The 16,404-nt window shown below is 39.6% G+C and overlaps 1 pseudogene; it reads left to right on the top strand.

Moving 5' to 3' along the window:
* Nucleotides 1-256: 256 nt before the first annotated feature.
* Nucleotides 257-749, top strand: LOC147451235 (uncharacterized; annotated as a pseudogene).
* Nucleotides 750-16,404: the final 15,655 nt, after the last annotated feature.

The raw sequence follows: 16,404 nt of genomic DNA, 5'->3' as shown, positions 1-16,404 counted from the left end.
ACGGGTGGGAGCTGCTTGATGCTTCAAGGGTTGTTGCATTCCTCAATGCAACTCTCAAAAATCAATGCCCACAGACAGTCAATCGTGCTTTCTAGGAGGTCAAGCTCGGTGATGTCAGTAGATTTATAGAGTGGGATTGTAAGCACATGACAGGGTCTTGATCTTGGCACTGTGTCAATGGATACAGACAGACGGATATGCACAGACTAAGGCACAAACTGCTCTCTTGCTTTTGTGGTGCGCGCATCAAAGGTCAATGGAGGAGATGTACCACCAAAGATCATGTGCAGGGGTGGGTATACTTGCAAATACAACCCACAATTACGAATGAAAGTGATGGAGAGCGAGGATGAGGATGAATACGCCCCCATGTATGCTGGCCACCACAATGACCTGAGTGATGCCTTGATGGTTGGCCAGAACTTTGCAGTGACAGAGGTGCAGACTTGTATGGCCTGAAATGCACCAACACAAAGCGCCTGGCCAAAATAGAGGAAAAGGATCAATGGCACAACATTATTATTAAAAATTTGTATGTGGTTGAGGGCCTATTCTATGACAAGGTAAATGGCCAAGATGATACTTATGTCCTTTTGGACAACAAGCCCATTGCTCTAATCTACTCCCATATGATGCGATGCATCGGGTTTTCCATGTCCCCGAGGGAAGGTGAGCATAATGTATATGATATGTCAAATGACATATTCGAGCAAATCTATAATAGCATGCCCCCAGAGGAGAACTTGTAAGATTTATCTCTGTAAATTTGACTTTGGCGAGTACTTTTAACAGTAGCTAGCACTTTTTTTTATATAAAAATAAAAAGAAGGCAATGAAATTTATTTATTTTAATAAAAATAAAATGGAGGCAGTGAACTTGGCCAATTGACCAACACTTTACCAACCCCCTTGAACCACTTTACCAGCCCCCAAAAACACTTAAAAGCACTTCTGAGCACTTTACCAACCCCCTGTACCACTTGACTAGCTCTTTGGACCACTTAGGACCACCTGACGAGCACTTTTAAGCACTTTATACTACTTGACATGCACTATGAACCACTTGACCACACCCTAAACCACTTGGCCATCACTTTATACCACTTGACAAGCACTCTGAACCACCTGACCATCACTTTGAACCACTTGACCACACCCTAAACCACTTGGCCATCACTTTATACCACTTGACAAACACTTTGAACCACCTGACTAGCACTTTGAACCACTTGACCAACCACCTGAACCACTTGGACAACACGTTGTTCCACTTGACCACAATTTACCAGCCCCCTGAAAAACTTGACCAGCTCTTTGGACCACTTAGGACCTCCTGACCAACACTTTTAAGAACTTTATACCACTTGACAAGCCCCTTGAACCACTTAACCACCCCCCAGAACCACTTGGCCAGCACTTTATACCACTTGACAAGCACTTTGAACCACCTGACCAGCACTTTGAACCACTTAACCAAACCCCTGAACCACTTAAACAACACTTTGTACTACTTGACAACCACTTAACAACCCCCTGAACCACTTGACCAGCTCTTTGGATCACTTTGGCCCACTTGACCAACACTTTATACTACTTGACAAGCACTATAAAGCACTTGACCAGCTCTTTGGACCACTTAGGACCACCTGACCAACACTTTGGACCACTTAGGACCACCTGACCAACACTTTTGACCACCAGACCAACTTTTTGAAGCATTTTATACTACTTGACAAGCACTATTGACCACTTCACCACCACCCACTTTAAACCACTTGACCACTTAACCAACAGTCAACACAATTCTAGTTGACAGCAGCAGTAATAGTTGACTTTCAAAAATTTTCATAGTATATTCAGGTTTAGATACAAGAACAATTTTCTTTACATAAATTTAGCTTTTTCAAGGAGTAAAGTCAGTTAGTAGACTGCTCTGGCCATTCTTGCCGACGTGGCCACTTATAATTGGTTGTTGGACCTGGCATTTTTGGTGCAAGAATTTCTTCCTGTGCCCGTACTTTTCCATGTGCCAGATTCCAGTTCATTTGTTCAAGTTCATCCATCCTGGCATCAAATAGACATTCCCTAACAGTCTTGGATGTGTCAGGAGTCTCAACCCACTGTATTATAAATGAGGCAACATCTTCTTTGAGAAAATTTTCCCACTGCCTCTCATTTTGCTTTTCTATCCCAGGCAAAATGACAAAGTTATTGGGATCATTGAAGTACATCTTATAAAGGGAATTATCCAGCAGTAAAGTGTTAGACGTATTGAACTTAGGAAAGAGGTGCCAAAGATTGGCACTTGTCCATACCCTTCTCAAGATTGTGGCAGGCGCGGACTATCTGACTGAGTCCAAGCAAGAATACTTTTGCATCGTTCCGTAGGTGACGGTATCATCCCCCTTTACTTTGTCAAAGTACATCATGTTTAAATTTGGAACCAATCCTTTGCGCTTATCATGCACACAAGCAAGCACATTGTTGAAGTCTACAATTACTGCCAAATCTTTATGGACTGGGAAGTGAGACATTTTGTAGCAAGGAAGCTCGTGATCAATGTGCTCTACCTCATCAGTGGGCGATGGGGGTTTTGAGCCAACCACACAAATTTTAACTACAGAGAACAAATTGGAGAGAAACTAAGAGAGAATACTTAAATTTATATTGCCAGGAAAAAAGATACAAAGCTGCAATCTAAAAAAGATAGCATTGAAAAAAAGATACAAAGCTTCAAGAAGCTAAAGCTTCTTGCATGTGCTGGTTTTTGGGGGGAGTATTCCATTACTTTTTTTAGGGTCCTAGGATAGCTCGTCCTCCATCTTCTTTTCTCTCTTCTTCCACATCTCCATCGCTACAAATTGCAGGGTTGATTCCATTTCAGGATCATTTGCCTCAGCTACATTGTCCTCCTTACAGGCATCAGTACCTGGGCAGCATATTGTGACCACAATGAACACGGTGACCATGATTCAGACATGGGAGGAGACAACTATACAAGACTGACATTACCTTGGTTGCTTGCGGATGGAGTTGTCTCCTTCAGAATGTCTCGATCACCACCCTCAACAGTTTTCCCGCCTTCAAAGTTCTTGTACTTCAACAGCATGGCGTCAAGGTCAAAGACCTTGTCCACATCATGCATGGACGATGTGGAAGCTTCTTTCTCAGCCATTGGCTCAGCTGAACCAACGCACACAATTAGTCTCCACAACAGATTAGCATAAATTCTGTTGTATAAAATGACCAACCTACCTCAAGCTCCTCATAAGAATTCCCAAGTGCCCAGTATCTTGCTATATGGGGTATCTCCCATATACAGTCTGGTAAAACACACTTGGGATTAGTCACGCTGACCACTGAAAAGCAGAACGGATGGTATCTGTGGTGGACACACGACAGTTGAAAGACACTAGTCGCATATTTACCCAACAATTCTTGTTCCAGACAATATAGCAGTATCCACACTAAATTTAGACTTGGTAGGTGGAGTGGGCACAAGAAGGGCCCTGCCCTCTCTTTTCATGAACTTGCTCGACCCCTTCATGAAGGTGGCCGGCCTTTTGAACTCACCAAGCTCCCTGTCCATTTCCTGAACTATGTTCTATACAAAATGAAAAATAAAGGAAGATTATTCCACAACCAACCATGATGGGGGTCACGTAGGCCCTAGCAGAAGGCACTTGCTGGAACATTCAAGTACTTGTAGACACTTGCAAGTGCCTGCAAGTGCTCTATCTGTCCACTTGCAGCACTTTGAAAGGAACTTGCTAGCACTTGGAAGCTCTTTCTAGCACTTTGAAGCACTTGCAGGGTCTTAAAAGTGGTTGAAAGTGCTTAAAAGTACCTCAAAGTGCTCTGAAGTGATTGCAGAATAAACTTTTAAGCACTTTGAAAGCATTTTGATGCAAATTTAAGCACTTTGAAACACTTTCAACCACTTGCAAAGTCATGCAAGTGCTTGAAGGTGCTTCAAAGCGCTTTAATATCCCTACATGTGGTTCAAAGTGCTTGCAAGTGCATAAAATTTAGGCACTTTTTAACACTTGCTGGCATTTGTAGGTGTTTAAAAGTGCTTGGAAGTGCTTCCAGGTGCTCAATCTGTCCAGTTGTAACACTTTGAAAGGCACTTGCTAGCACTTGGAAGCTCTATTTAGCACTTTGAAGCAATTTCAAGCACTTGCAGGGTCTTAAAATTGGCTAAAAGTGCTTTAAAGTGCCTCACAGTGCTTTGAAGTGATTGAAGAATAAACTTTTAAGCACTTGGAAGCTCTTTTTAGCACTTTGAAGCACTTTCAACTACTTGCAAACTCCTGCAAGTGCTTGCAGGGTCTTAAAATTATTTCAAAGTGCTTTAAAGTGGTTAAAAATGCTCTGAAGTGATTGCAAAAAGTACTTTTAATCACTTTGAAAGCATTTAGTAGCAATTTTAACCACTTTGAATCTTCTTCAACCACTTGCAAGAGTTTACAAGTGGTTGAAAGTTCTTCAAAGTGCTTTAATGTGCCAAATGGTGGTTCAAAGTGCTTGCAAGTGCATAAAAGTTAGGCACTTTTTAGCACTTGTAGGCATTTTTAGGTGTTTAAAAGTTCTTGGAAGTGCTTGCAGGTGGTTAAGGTGTTTGCAAGTGCTAAATAGTCAAGCATTTTTTAGCACTTGCAAGAACTTTTAACCACTTTTATGCACTTGCAAGCACTTGCATGTATTTCCAGATGTTTGCATGTGCTTTAAAGAGCATGTAGGTGGCTTAAAGTGGTTGCAAGTGCTTAAAAGGTGACCACTCTCAACCATTGTTAGCACTTTCTAGCACTTTATACACTTTAAAGATAGAGAAGACTAGAGTACCTCCATGTTTGACACCTCCTCCTTCATCCTTGCAGAATCATTGAATCCAAAGGACTTGGAGAGTACCCTTGTAAGGGCTCCGATTTCAACCTCCTTTTTGACAATCGCAGCTACGTTTTTTGTTGGAGAGGCTTTCGGTTTCTCCACCTCCTCTCTGAGGCTCTCCACCTTTGTAGTGATGGGTGCACAAGATGAGGAGGTACCTTCGTTGCGCAACCATAAGTCCCGCTTAGCAGACAGGACTGTCTTTGCAGACTTCACCTTCTCTTCTTCCTTCACTGCCTGCTGCTCAAGGTCATCGACAAGATTATCCACCCATGCTGTGTAGAGGGGATGAGAGGCTGTCCACATGTGTTGTAGAGGGTGGCTGGATGCCACAGGACCGTCCATAGCATTCTCTATTTGTCCTTCAAATGTGGGGGCTTCCTTCATGCCGTAATCGGACATGAACTTTTGTATTTTCCTGTAACATTTAATGGTCTAGTAACTTGTGTGTAGCGAAAAATAGCATAAACATAGTGAGCATTTCATTAGAATAGATTCCTAATAGGCATAGCAAGAGTGCTTGGTAGGAGAGAGAAACAAAAAGCATAACACCTAGTTAGATAGGCATGAACAATACTTCAAAAGAGAGAGAAATTAAGCTATTGACAACAACTGAGGACCAAATTTGCATGGAGCCGGTCCCCCCTCCAAAAGGCTTTGTATTATAGGTTTCCCCCATCAAAGGAGACATTTTACAATACAATACTTTGTGTTCCTTCATTATCTTGCTGGTGCAATGAAGATGGAAGCTTCAAGCACCATGCACACAATACTTATAAAACACAACATCAATTCCCTCACGATCTCAGACCCAAGACCTCACACACCTTTGAAGATGGTGAGAGCTAGCAGGGATATGAGAGTAGATTGAGAGGAAGAAGGAGTAGTCTTACGAGAAAGAAGTATATATCCTCACATAATCTCTCATAAAAGCTTAGCATAGCTTAGTAATTAGCATGGTAGAGGATATGAGCATGCATTGAAGCTTTTCTCTTGGTTGGATTTGCATCACAAGGCAAGAGTGTGTTGATGTAGGCCTCCCTTCTCACAAGCTTGGAGTAGATAAAGAGCTTTCCATTAAAGCTTGAGAAGGGGATAGACTTTCCTTGCTTCACACATGAGCTAGTGTGAGTGTGTGTGGAATATGGCTCACAAATCAGCCCCCTCTCTCATCTTGGTCGACCCCTCTTGCTAATTCCTCTTGCTGGCTTCCCATTGGACCTCTCCAAGCTTAGCCAATATGGATTAAGTGGTCAGATGAAGAGCCTTGTGACATGTGTCCCTCTTTCCCCTTTAGTTAGAGCTTAATTAATTAGATTAATTGTATTAAATCCCCATTGGACCTTTTTGCCTTCTGGCCAATAGGAATTAAGCAAGCCATTGGGCTTCTTAATTCCTATTGGACCCCTTGGCAGGCTATTCAATAATCATCCAGGAGACTTAATTTTCATTGGTTCTCTTTATAAAGTGTTTATAAATTAATTGGACTAAATTTACTCTAGCCTAATTCTCATTGATCCACCTCTATGGTCATCCAATAGGAGTTGAATACTCTTTGGGGTCAACTGGGCTAGGAACTTGACATGTGTCCACTATGCCCTTTGTATAAAGGGGAGCCTTTGAGTGTGCGTGTGTTATCTCACCTCTTTCTCTCTCTTCTCCTACCTTTAGGGCTCACCCCCTCCCATGTAGGGATCTAGGAAGACTTTGTGTACACTTACAAAGCATCCAATTTCCTTAAGCTTGACCATTTGGACTTACCCTTTGAAAATTGGAACCTTAGCATTTTGGAAGTCTTAATGAGCTGAACCTCAGGTCTTTGAAGCCCATTTCTTGCACATTGATCTTTTGTAGATGGTTCCCCTTTGGATCCCTATTTTCCCTCCTTTGGATCCCTACTATGACCAGTCTGCTAGCCTTACCAATAATATAGCTTTTTCTCCCTTTGTACTTCCCCATATTAAATGATCATTTTAACATGAGAAAATCATTTAGGAGAATTAGATATTAGTTATTATGACATTACCTCTCCCTTGAAATCATAGTCGTCCTCGACTATGAGGTAGAGATGATAAAGCATAGTCATTAGTCCTTTTCCTAGTGGGTAGAGGATCCCTATCTTACCCTACGACATAGTTCCGGAATGGATGACTAATCCATTTGGCGCTTGAGAGCCTAAGCTGCCGCAAGCATGTCTGCGCATTAGTTCTATCAATCTTCCATAGTAGAGTGACAAGCTCTACTTGGTGTTTGGGAGACTTCGTCTCTGCAAACTTGATCCTAAGCATGCATACTACTTAACATTTGTGCACAAACAACAAAAAGAGAGTCTTATAAGACAAAAACTTTGTTCATTTTAAACATTTGTACATTTGCTTACTCTAGGGAAGCATTGTAAGCATTGACAAGGTTTACGTACACAGGTAGAGCAAGAGCACTTCTTAGCATGAACCTCAAAGAATGAGAATTTTAGGTCAAAATGGACCTTTTATAAGATTTTGACCCATTCACACATGGATGCCCATAGTGGCTGATCATAGTAAAAATCATGTAAAAATGGGATAAGTGGTGCGCCTCTCATCAACGATCACCTACACACCTATTGGACAGACAAGTCGGGTCCATGACTCAAATAAATGATAAGGCATCCGTCCAAGGTGATAGGGTGTCCGTGAGGGTTAACACTCATGTACATGGTGGTGCTACCTAGCGTAACTGCCACATGGCAATGTTGTTTGGGGTCATCCAATGGTGCCCAAGTAGGCTTGGTTCACACATGGCCGCCCATAAAGGGCAACTCTAATGTCATTTATTTGAGGCACTTCACATGGAGAAGTGGGAGTGATGCACGGAAAAGGGAGTGGTTCACCATCATGCAAGAAAAAAGTCACACCTTTTTAAATTTTTTAAGGAAAAAAAAGGGAGGCCACGAGGCTTTTTGTTACATAGAGAGGGTTTTATAGAAAATAAGGGTAGGGTTCTCTCACATGGGAGGGGGCATCCATCATTGTACACATGATAGTTTTTTTGAAGCTCCCATGACCAAAAACAAGGTTTTCTTTTGCTCTGATGTGGGCTTGTTGATAGCATCCTCCCCATCTACTTCTTGCTCCTTCATTCATGCTTGGGTGTCGCATCGAGGTGTGTGGGTGGAGAGAGAGAGAGAGAGAGAGAGAGAGAGAGAGAGAGAGAGAGAGAGAGAGAGAGAGAGAGAGAGAGAGAGAGAGAGAGAGAGAGAGAGAGAGAGAGAGAGAGAGAATGTGTGTGCTATGAAGTTATCGAGTGCTGTTATGGTGATTTTTGAAGCCTGTTGAAGCATGTTGAGGCAAAATTTTTTTGGCAAGTGATTTGTAAAGTGCAATGAAGTTACACATATTGTTTCTCCTTTTGTTGTTGTCTCTAACATCGTCTTCTCCATCTAATGTGTTTGATGCCCATGGAAGTGGTGTGCTCTAGGATCTTATGTCTATGCACGCACACACACACACACACACACACACACATCGTCTTCTCCATCTAATTTGTTTGATGCCCATGGAAGTGGTGTGCTCTAGGATCTTAGAGTAAAAATAGTGCACCGGTCTGAGAGTTTTAAAACTATGTAATATAGAAAACAAATCAATCAGAGGGTAAGCAGGTAGAAGTATAACTTATGTAAGATGGAAACAATACAAAATATAGAAACTCTATTGCATACTAGATTCATTTAACATGGATAAACTATAAGCATGTGACTTTTGTGATTCTCAGCATATTGAAGCCATTCTTATCAACACATCAAAAAGCATACCAATAGTGACACAATGCATAAGCTCTTATCATAAAAATTAGAAAAAGAGCAAAAGCCTACTAAACCAAAATGATGCACTATTCTGAGAGTGTTTTAAAACTATGTGATATTGAAACAATCAAACTGAGACTAGGCAGGTAGAAATATAATTTATGTGAGATGGAAACAATAAAAAAGGTAGAAACTCTATGGTATATTCGATTTATTTAACATGGATAAAATATAAGCAAACCAAAACTATAAATCACCATAGCATGTGACTTCTATAATTTTCAACTACTAGAAGATATTGAAACCATTCTTATTGGCACATTAGCTTTTTCACAAGTTGAATGTGATGAATATAGAAGGAAGATTATTTTGGATGACGAACTATGACCATCCATCAACATCAACTTACAGAATAACATTCCATTCGAATTGCAAGTGATGCTAAAACCTCAAATAAAGAGCAAGCAATGAAAATTTATGTGATTCTAAGTCTATATAAAGAGGAAGCAATGGAAATTTATGTGATATCAAGTCCAAGTGTTAAGTATGAAGCCTAATTTATCCCTTGTGATTTTTATTCTAAAAAATGCACATTTGTAAAGCTCCCACTATGATGAGAAGCCATCATGCATGAGAAAAATCACTTGTCAAAAAACCAAAATTCATGCGCGATCGAGTGTAATATTCCTTTTTTCCAGAATATCATGGTTGGAAAAAAGTGACTAGAAAACGGCCACTGGTTGGTGGCCACTGGCCAAATTCAATGGTCAGTGGCTGATGTTCAATGGCCGGTGGTCAATTTCTAGGCGGACTTGTCTAACTACACATGGGTGTCTCTCATGAGAGAGAACAAACCATAGAGGCTCCTTTTGGCCTATAAAAGGAAGCCTCTTCTACACAAAAAATAGAGGTGAAGTGTGTATGAGGTGGTGTAAGAGAGTGAAGCAAGGCAGGAGTTCCCTTAAGGGTTGCTAATGCCTTTGTAACTTACTTCTAGTTCAAAGTGCAAAGCCATTGAGTGATTGCTTTCTTGGGGACATAGTCCACACTTGGGTGAACCACATATATCGTGCTCTCTCTCTCTCTCTCTCTCTCTCTCTCTCTCTCTCTCTGCTCTATTATCTCTATTGTGTGAAAATTATCTCTATCCATTAAGTAATCCGCTCTAATCTCTATTTAGCTACTCCTTATACCTAACACTAAGGATATGAACAAGTATATGTGTTTTTCTATAACTATCACTATGACTTTTAAACATATTAGAGATATGTAAAGCTAGAATCTACAATATAAAAAAATTCTATACTGAGAAAAAGAAGAAGAGACACAATTCAATGTAGAGTCAAGGATAGACAATCTTACTTATTAACATGAGAGGAAGCTCATGAGAGTGTTATCCATCTCCAGGTCCTTGTGAATTTTTGACAAAGATAAAAATAGATAATCCAAATGAATGGAATCCATTATAAGCGTTATAGTTGTCATGTTGCTTCATGTCTAACTAAAACCTTTCTTCTTTGAGCAATTTGTCAAAATGCAGCATTGACCTACATACCTACAACATGATACGGAACATCACACTCAAGTCATTGTTTGGTGTTCAAAGCACTATATATCTTGTCTAACTAAACATCAAAATCAAGATGAACTCCTTAAACATCTATATGTTGAAAAAATGTAAAACCAAAAGGAATCTTTACGACAAAAAGTATAACATATAGGAGTCGGTCTACTAGCCAAGAGAATGTCTTGGTGACAAAAGCACAGCTACAAGTAGCCCTCTTGTTGACTAAATAAGTTGGTCTCAAAAAGATCTCACCTGTTCTTTCAAGCCTGTTGGATGCCGTCAAATCTACTCTATTTTACCATACTAAAGTGCAATGGAAGGTGTAAAAATAAGAAACCACTAGGTACAAAAACGGGGGAAGAAACCGTGTATGCTCTTACATAGAAAACAAAATTTGCACAGAATTTTGTACAAAATGCTAGAATAGAGAACAAGCTACGTATAATGTGATCGATACAAGTAACATTTAGTTTGTGACTATACAAAACACATTTTGTTGTAGAGAGCTATAGAGATGACAATGGATAGTTGTATTTACTTATAGAAGAGAAAACCAATGAGGGTGTTATCCATATCCAAGTATTTGTGAGTTTATGATGAAGATGAAAATAGATAAATCAAATGAGTGAAATCCATTATAACAGTAATAGTTGTTGTCATGTCTAGCCAAAACATGTCATCTTTGAGAATTTCCCCCAAATACGCCTTTAATTTGCACAACTATAACATAAAATGGGCCATCACACTCGAGTTATCTTTTGACCTTCAAAACACAATCTAATCTTGGTTTGAATCCACATCAAAAGCAGGTATCAAACATCTACAGGCTGAAAATACAAAAGCATACAAGGATTCCTCTCACAATAAAAACATAATAGACAATAATCGGTTGCTAGCTAAGGGGATGTCTTAGTGATGAGAAAAGCTTAGCCACAAGTCACCCTCTTGCTGACTAAGAGACGCAATCTTGAATCTCCTTTCAAACCTACTAAATGTCATCATATCTAGAACATGTAGAAATATCATATAGGGAACTCACTACAATGCTTAATCCAAATTCAAGAAGTCCTCACTCAGAACATCTACATATAAAGATATAGGGGATTACCTTCACCAACTCTAACTGCCTACTATTTCCAACTATATACATGAGTCAATCAACTTTTACATGAATCAATCTAATTCCAACCAAAATAGTATCCATGAAGAAAATTTAGGAGTCCTCAACATAGAAAGATCTAGGAGATTACCTCCACCAACTCTAATAGCCTCTTGTTTCCAAATGTATACATGAGTCAATCAAAATTAAGCATGACTCAACCTAAATCCAATTGAAATAGTATCCATGAAGAAAATCTTCATTGTACTTATAGCTATAATTTTCAATATTTTCTAAAACGACATTCATGTAAGGACTATCTACAAGCTCAATCCAAATGGCTGTCAAAATGGTGGATGTAGGAGAAGACTGTGAGCTTAGAATGTGTGCATATTGAGACGCTCCACATGGTCCAGAGTCTGATGCTACATATCATGGTGAAAATTGTGTTCTGATGGAAAAAATCCAACTGGTGATGTCCCCGTTTCTTGGAGTTGCAATGATCCAAATGGAGTGTGCTCAACTATGTACGGTGTACACCACAAGGGTAAACGGATCTAAGCTTAGTTGGGAAGAGCATTAAGTGAAATCAAGATAGCTCTAGGGTATCAACATTTACAATACTTAGGTATGTCTCTTGGTGTCTATCCATTAGCTACATGGACATGAATATTAATTTAGAGAGGTGTAATTGAAATGAAAAATTATCACTATGGAAAAATCTCTTGGGATAAGTTGCAAATACTTTAGTTTTTGAAGTACCTACTTGAGGATGAAGACTAATGATTGCCAATGGGTAGCTAAGTACAAGGAACACCTCAGCTTGGCCCTAATCCCAACTATAAAGGATCGTAGAGATGCACATGATCTCTTGGATGGCTTGGGAAGCTTAAAGCAGATAGGCCGTGTTTCTTTCAAAATCCATATGTTCCTTTTAAGAGTCATGTGGCTTCACCCCATAGATTAGGTCTTATCGTGACCAAATCCCACAAGGATAGAGTGCTGACATTAGAGCTTGTGAATTTTAGACATCCCTTTCTTTATGTCCAAGATTTGTTAACTTAAAGTGGCCTAGAGGAATTAAGATTAGAATACACCACATTTCAGTTATTGCATCTTTGTTTGCATTCACAAAACTTTGCAGTCAAGTTTTAGGATGACAAATGTACCATACATGATCTCATTTTTTGTGATACTATTGTGGCTTCTAGTATTTTGTTTCATGGGATGTATAGAATAGACTTAATGTATATAAGAAATGTTTGGAAGATTAAACATCAGTGTATTTTTGTATTTGAAGGCTATTTCAGATGCAAAACTTTGGCATGCTCATTTTGGTGATTTGACTTTTTTCATTTTGTTGCAATAGAATAGCATTAACAAGACTTGCAATTGAAGGAAATTGATTGGATGCTACTATGGTTTGAGAAAACATGCCTACAAAAGAGGAAGGTCAAGGAGAGCCTTTTTTAAGCTTAGTATGTGATACTTTGGGACCTTCTAGATTCAAAAAATATGAATGATGTATCATTTTGGCTGAAATTGCCAAATACTTGGAGCATTCACAATGTTTTTCATGTGAGTCTCTTGAGACATTTCAAGGGTGAAGTGTGGGAGGACTTCACCCTTGAAAGGGATCCAAAGTAGGATTTCACCCTTGAAAGTGCGAGAGGACTTCACTCTTGAAAGGGGAGCCAAAGAAGCAACAAGAAGTGGAAGAGGATAGGGAGCCAAAGCAACAATTAGAAGTGAAAGAGGACAGGGAGCCAAAGTAGCAACTAGAAGTAGAAGAGATAGAAGAGATTCTTGTTCTAGAATAGTTCCTAGTGCACAAGAAAAGGAAAGTGAAAAGTAACTTAAAGCTAGTCCGTTGATATTTGGTCAAATTCAAGAACTATCCGGCTCTTGATGCAAAGTGGACGGAGGAGAACTTAGCAAATACTCCTCAACGACTAGAGCTATATCTTGAGGCTTTTGGTTTAGCTCTAGATATCCCAAAAGCCCACGTCAAATCAACAAATTGAATCTAATATAGTGCATGGTGAAGAGGAGGGAAGTCACTCCACTCCTTTGTCACAAATTACCTAGAAGGCATGAAATCACTAACTTGTCCTTGATAATTTAGGGCCTACTGACAAGGTGAAAGTATTCTATGAAATGAATTAATGCAAAATGTACCTTGAAATATGAATTTTTAAAAAGAATGTGTTACATTTTCTTTCTCACATGTGTATGAGTATGTGTCGAAAAGATGAAATGATTGCAATATATACCTAATGACTGATGTGATATGATAGTAATAAGACTTATTAAATCAAGAAATCCTTGAAAAGATCAATTTGGTCTTAGATGTGATTGCTGAACAAGTTACAATGACCATGATTTGTATCCACGATCTCGTCGGGTGGATAACTCATGTGAATGTGATGATGAATGTTCAATGATTGTTGTCTTTGTGCAAGTACTAGATGTGTGTATTCTCATGCATGTGTGCATATAGTCAATGTCTATTGAGGTAGTTTCTATCCAGGCTCTATCTATTTTGTAAGCATAATAAGGGGCAATTATTGTTACTGTTCTTTCAAAGGAGGGGAAGGGGATGTCACAAATTTTGACAACATGAAAAAGTTGTACAATAAACAAACGGGCAATTTTGATGAAATGGTAACTTGTATGTCTATACTAATCTGGAACTTGCCTTATCAATCCATGCTGTGATTTGCGGGATCTTGTATGGCAGTCTTGAGGGTTAGCTTTTAGAGCCACGTTTTAGCAGTTTGGAATGATTTTGGTGGTGCCTTATTTACGGCCCCTGGTAGATCATGCAAGTTGCAAATTGTAGAGCACACCTCACAAAAAATATACTCTATGATTATCAATAAAGAAAGAAGTACCAAAAGGGGTGCCAGACTTTGGGTTTGCCAGCACATCTAGAAGCGAAACTTCATTGCTGGACGTCAACTTTTATCTCTCTCTCTCTCTCTCTCTCTCTCTCTCTCTCTCACTTCAATTCAATTTTTTGCAGTTTTTATTTGTGTATCGCTATTGATTTCTCGTGTGGGCATCCAAGCGGTGCACTAGATTAGCCTTTAGAGGTGATTTTTGTGCTAGTGAGAGAGACCCTCATCCGCCTGCACTAGGAGGAATGAGGATTTTCCCAAAGGGGGCAATAGGCCCCCCAAGGGGTCCTAGTGCCCTCCAAAGTCAAGCAAGTCCAAGAGTAGAGTGGGGTGGCATGAGAATCGTGAAGCCGAAAACTCAAAAAGGAATCTTCTCACAAGTCTCCAAAGCTTAGCTCTCTTGAAATAATTTTACAAAAAGATTCCACAAGTCCAAAAAACACCATAACGTGCCAAAAAAGCACTGTAACATGCTTGATAAATCCTCCAACATCAGATCTAACATTGGAGCTTTGATACCATGTCATGAGTGGTAGCAAAAGATGGATGGATATGGTTGAAAAAAATGACAATAGGTGCACATCCTCTTGTATTTAATGGTGGACAACAACAACCTTCAAAAGAAGCCTCATTCGTGATGTTCTCCTAAATTTGCAAGGTACAAGGTACACATAGGAGGAGTTGCCTAGGACATAGGAGAAGGAAAAAAAGGAGAGACAACTACAAAATGCCAAAGCACAAGAGGAAGAGGACAATATATAACAAAAATACTGGAGAGAGAAAAATTGGAGAAAGAAAATGCTACTGAGAAAATGTTGGAGAGAGAGACCCAAAATGCTAGCTCTGATTGCAAGTACACAATATGATACACAAGGGGTGGCACCCCCCTTTCCTATAAAGGGACTAGGTTGAGTGACTTGACCTCCCCTAAAAGACCCACGATTCACAAATTAGTTCAAAGATTGGAAATAAATACAAACCCCGCCCACAGGTGGAAACTAGTGGCATTGGGCTATGTGATGACCCCTAGGCCACCAAGAGGCAAAATACATGACACCACCAATAGTACGTGATGTGCAAGACAATGGCAAAAACACCAAAGCACAAGAGGAAGAGGACAATATAGAACAAAAATACTAGAGAGAGAAAAATTGGAGAGAGAAAATGCTACCGAGAAAATGTTGGAGAGAGAGACCCAAAATGCTATCTCTGATTGCAAGTGCACAATATGATACACAAGGGGTGGCACCCCCCTTTCCTATAAAGGGACCAGGCCGAGCGACTGGACCTCCCCTAAAAGACCCACGATGCACAAAATAGTTCAAAGATTGGAAATAAATACAAACCCCGCCCACAGGTGGAAACTAGTGGCATTGGGCTATGTGATGACCCTAGGCCACCAAGAGACAAAATACATGACACCACCAGTAGTACATGATGGGCAAGACAATGGCAAAAACATGCCAAAAATAAGAAAACTATCTCACATACATAGCCACAAAACAACCATCACTCCCTATGATCATGCCCTTGAAAATACTGGGGCACTAGCATCTCAATAAGGTTTGACCTCAGAGGTACAAAATCGTAATGTTTTCTTGAGTGCTATATTGAGAGTCCATGGAAGTTTCTGTATGGTCTACAAATGCCCATATCCTACAAATACACCGTACTTATGGCTATAGAATACAACACACTGTATAATACTAAATAATCCTCAAGTATCTTTTTTTTAATAAAATACACCATACGATATAAATTGTAGTATGTTGGATTCTCCTATACAAAGTTGCATTGTACTTTACCGTACGACTGTATGATGACTTGGGGGGGGCTCACCGTTCAGTACCCCCCTATATAACATGCGTTCGTGGGGTATTAAAAAACCCCTCTTTTAACATGTCTGAATGAATAAAATGACCCCTTAAGGATTTTTTTCTAAAATTGAATATAAAACCCCCTTATTTTAATATGTCTCTGTTAAATTGTCTAAAAGTTTTGTATTTTAAAACCCCTCCTTTCAAACTCGCGTTATACATTAATAGGATTACATAGTGCACCCCTCGAGTATGATGACAACCCTGAGAGAGTCAATGACATTTAGCAGTGGGTTAACACTTCATTTCTCATTCTCTTAAAGCAGTTTTGCACACATCCATATCCTCAT

The sequence above is a fragment of the Adiantum capillus-veneris genome, chromosome 9 (genome assembly GCF_014529385.1).
Source record: "Adiantum capillus-veneris isolate H3 chromosome 9, ASM1452938v2, whole genome shotgun sequence".
In the NCBI taxonomy this organism is placed as follows: Eukaryota; Viridiplantae; Streptophyta; class Polypodiopsida; order Polypodiales; family Pteridaceae; genus Adiantum; species Adiantum capillus-veneris.
This window is presented reverse-complemented; position numbering and strand designations above follow the sequence as displayed.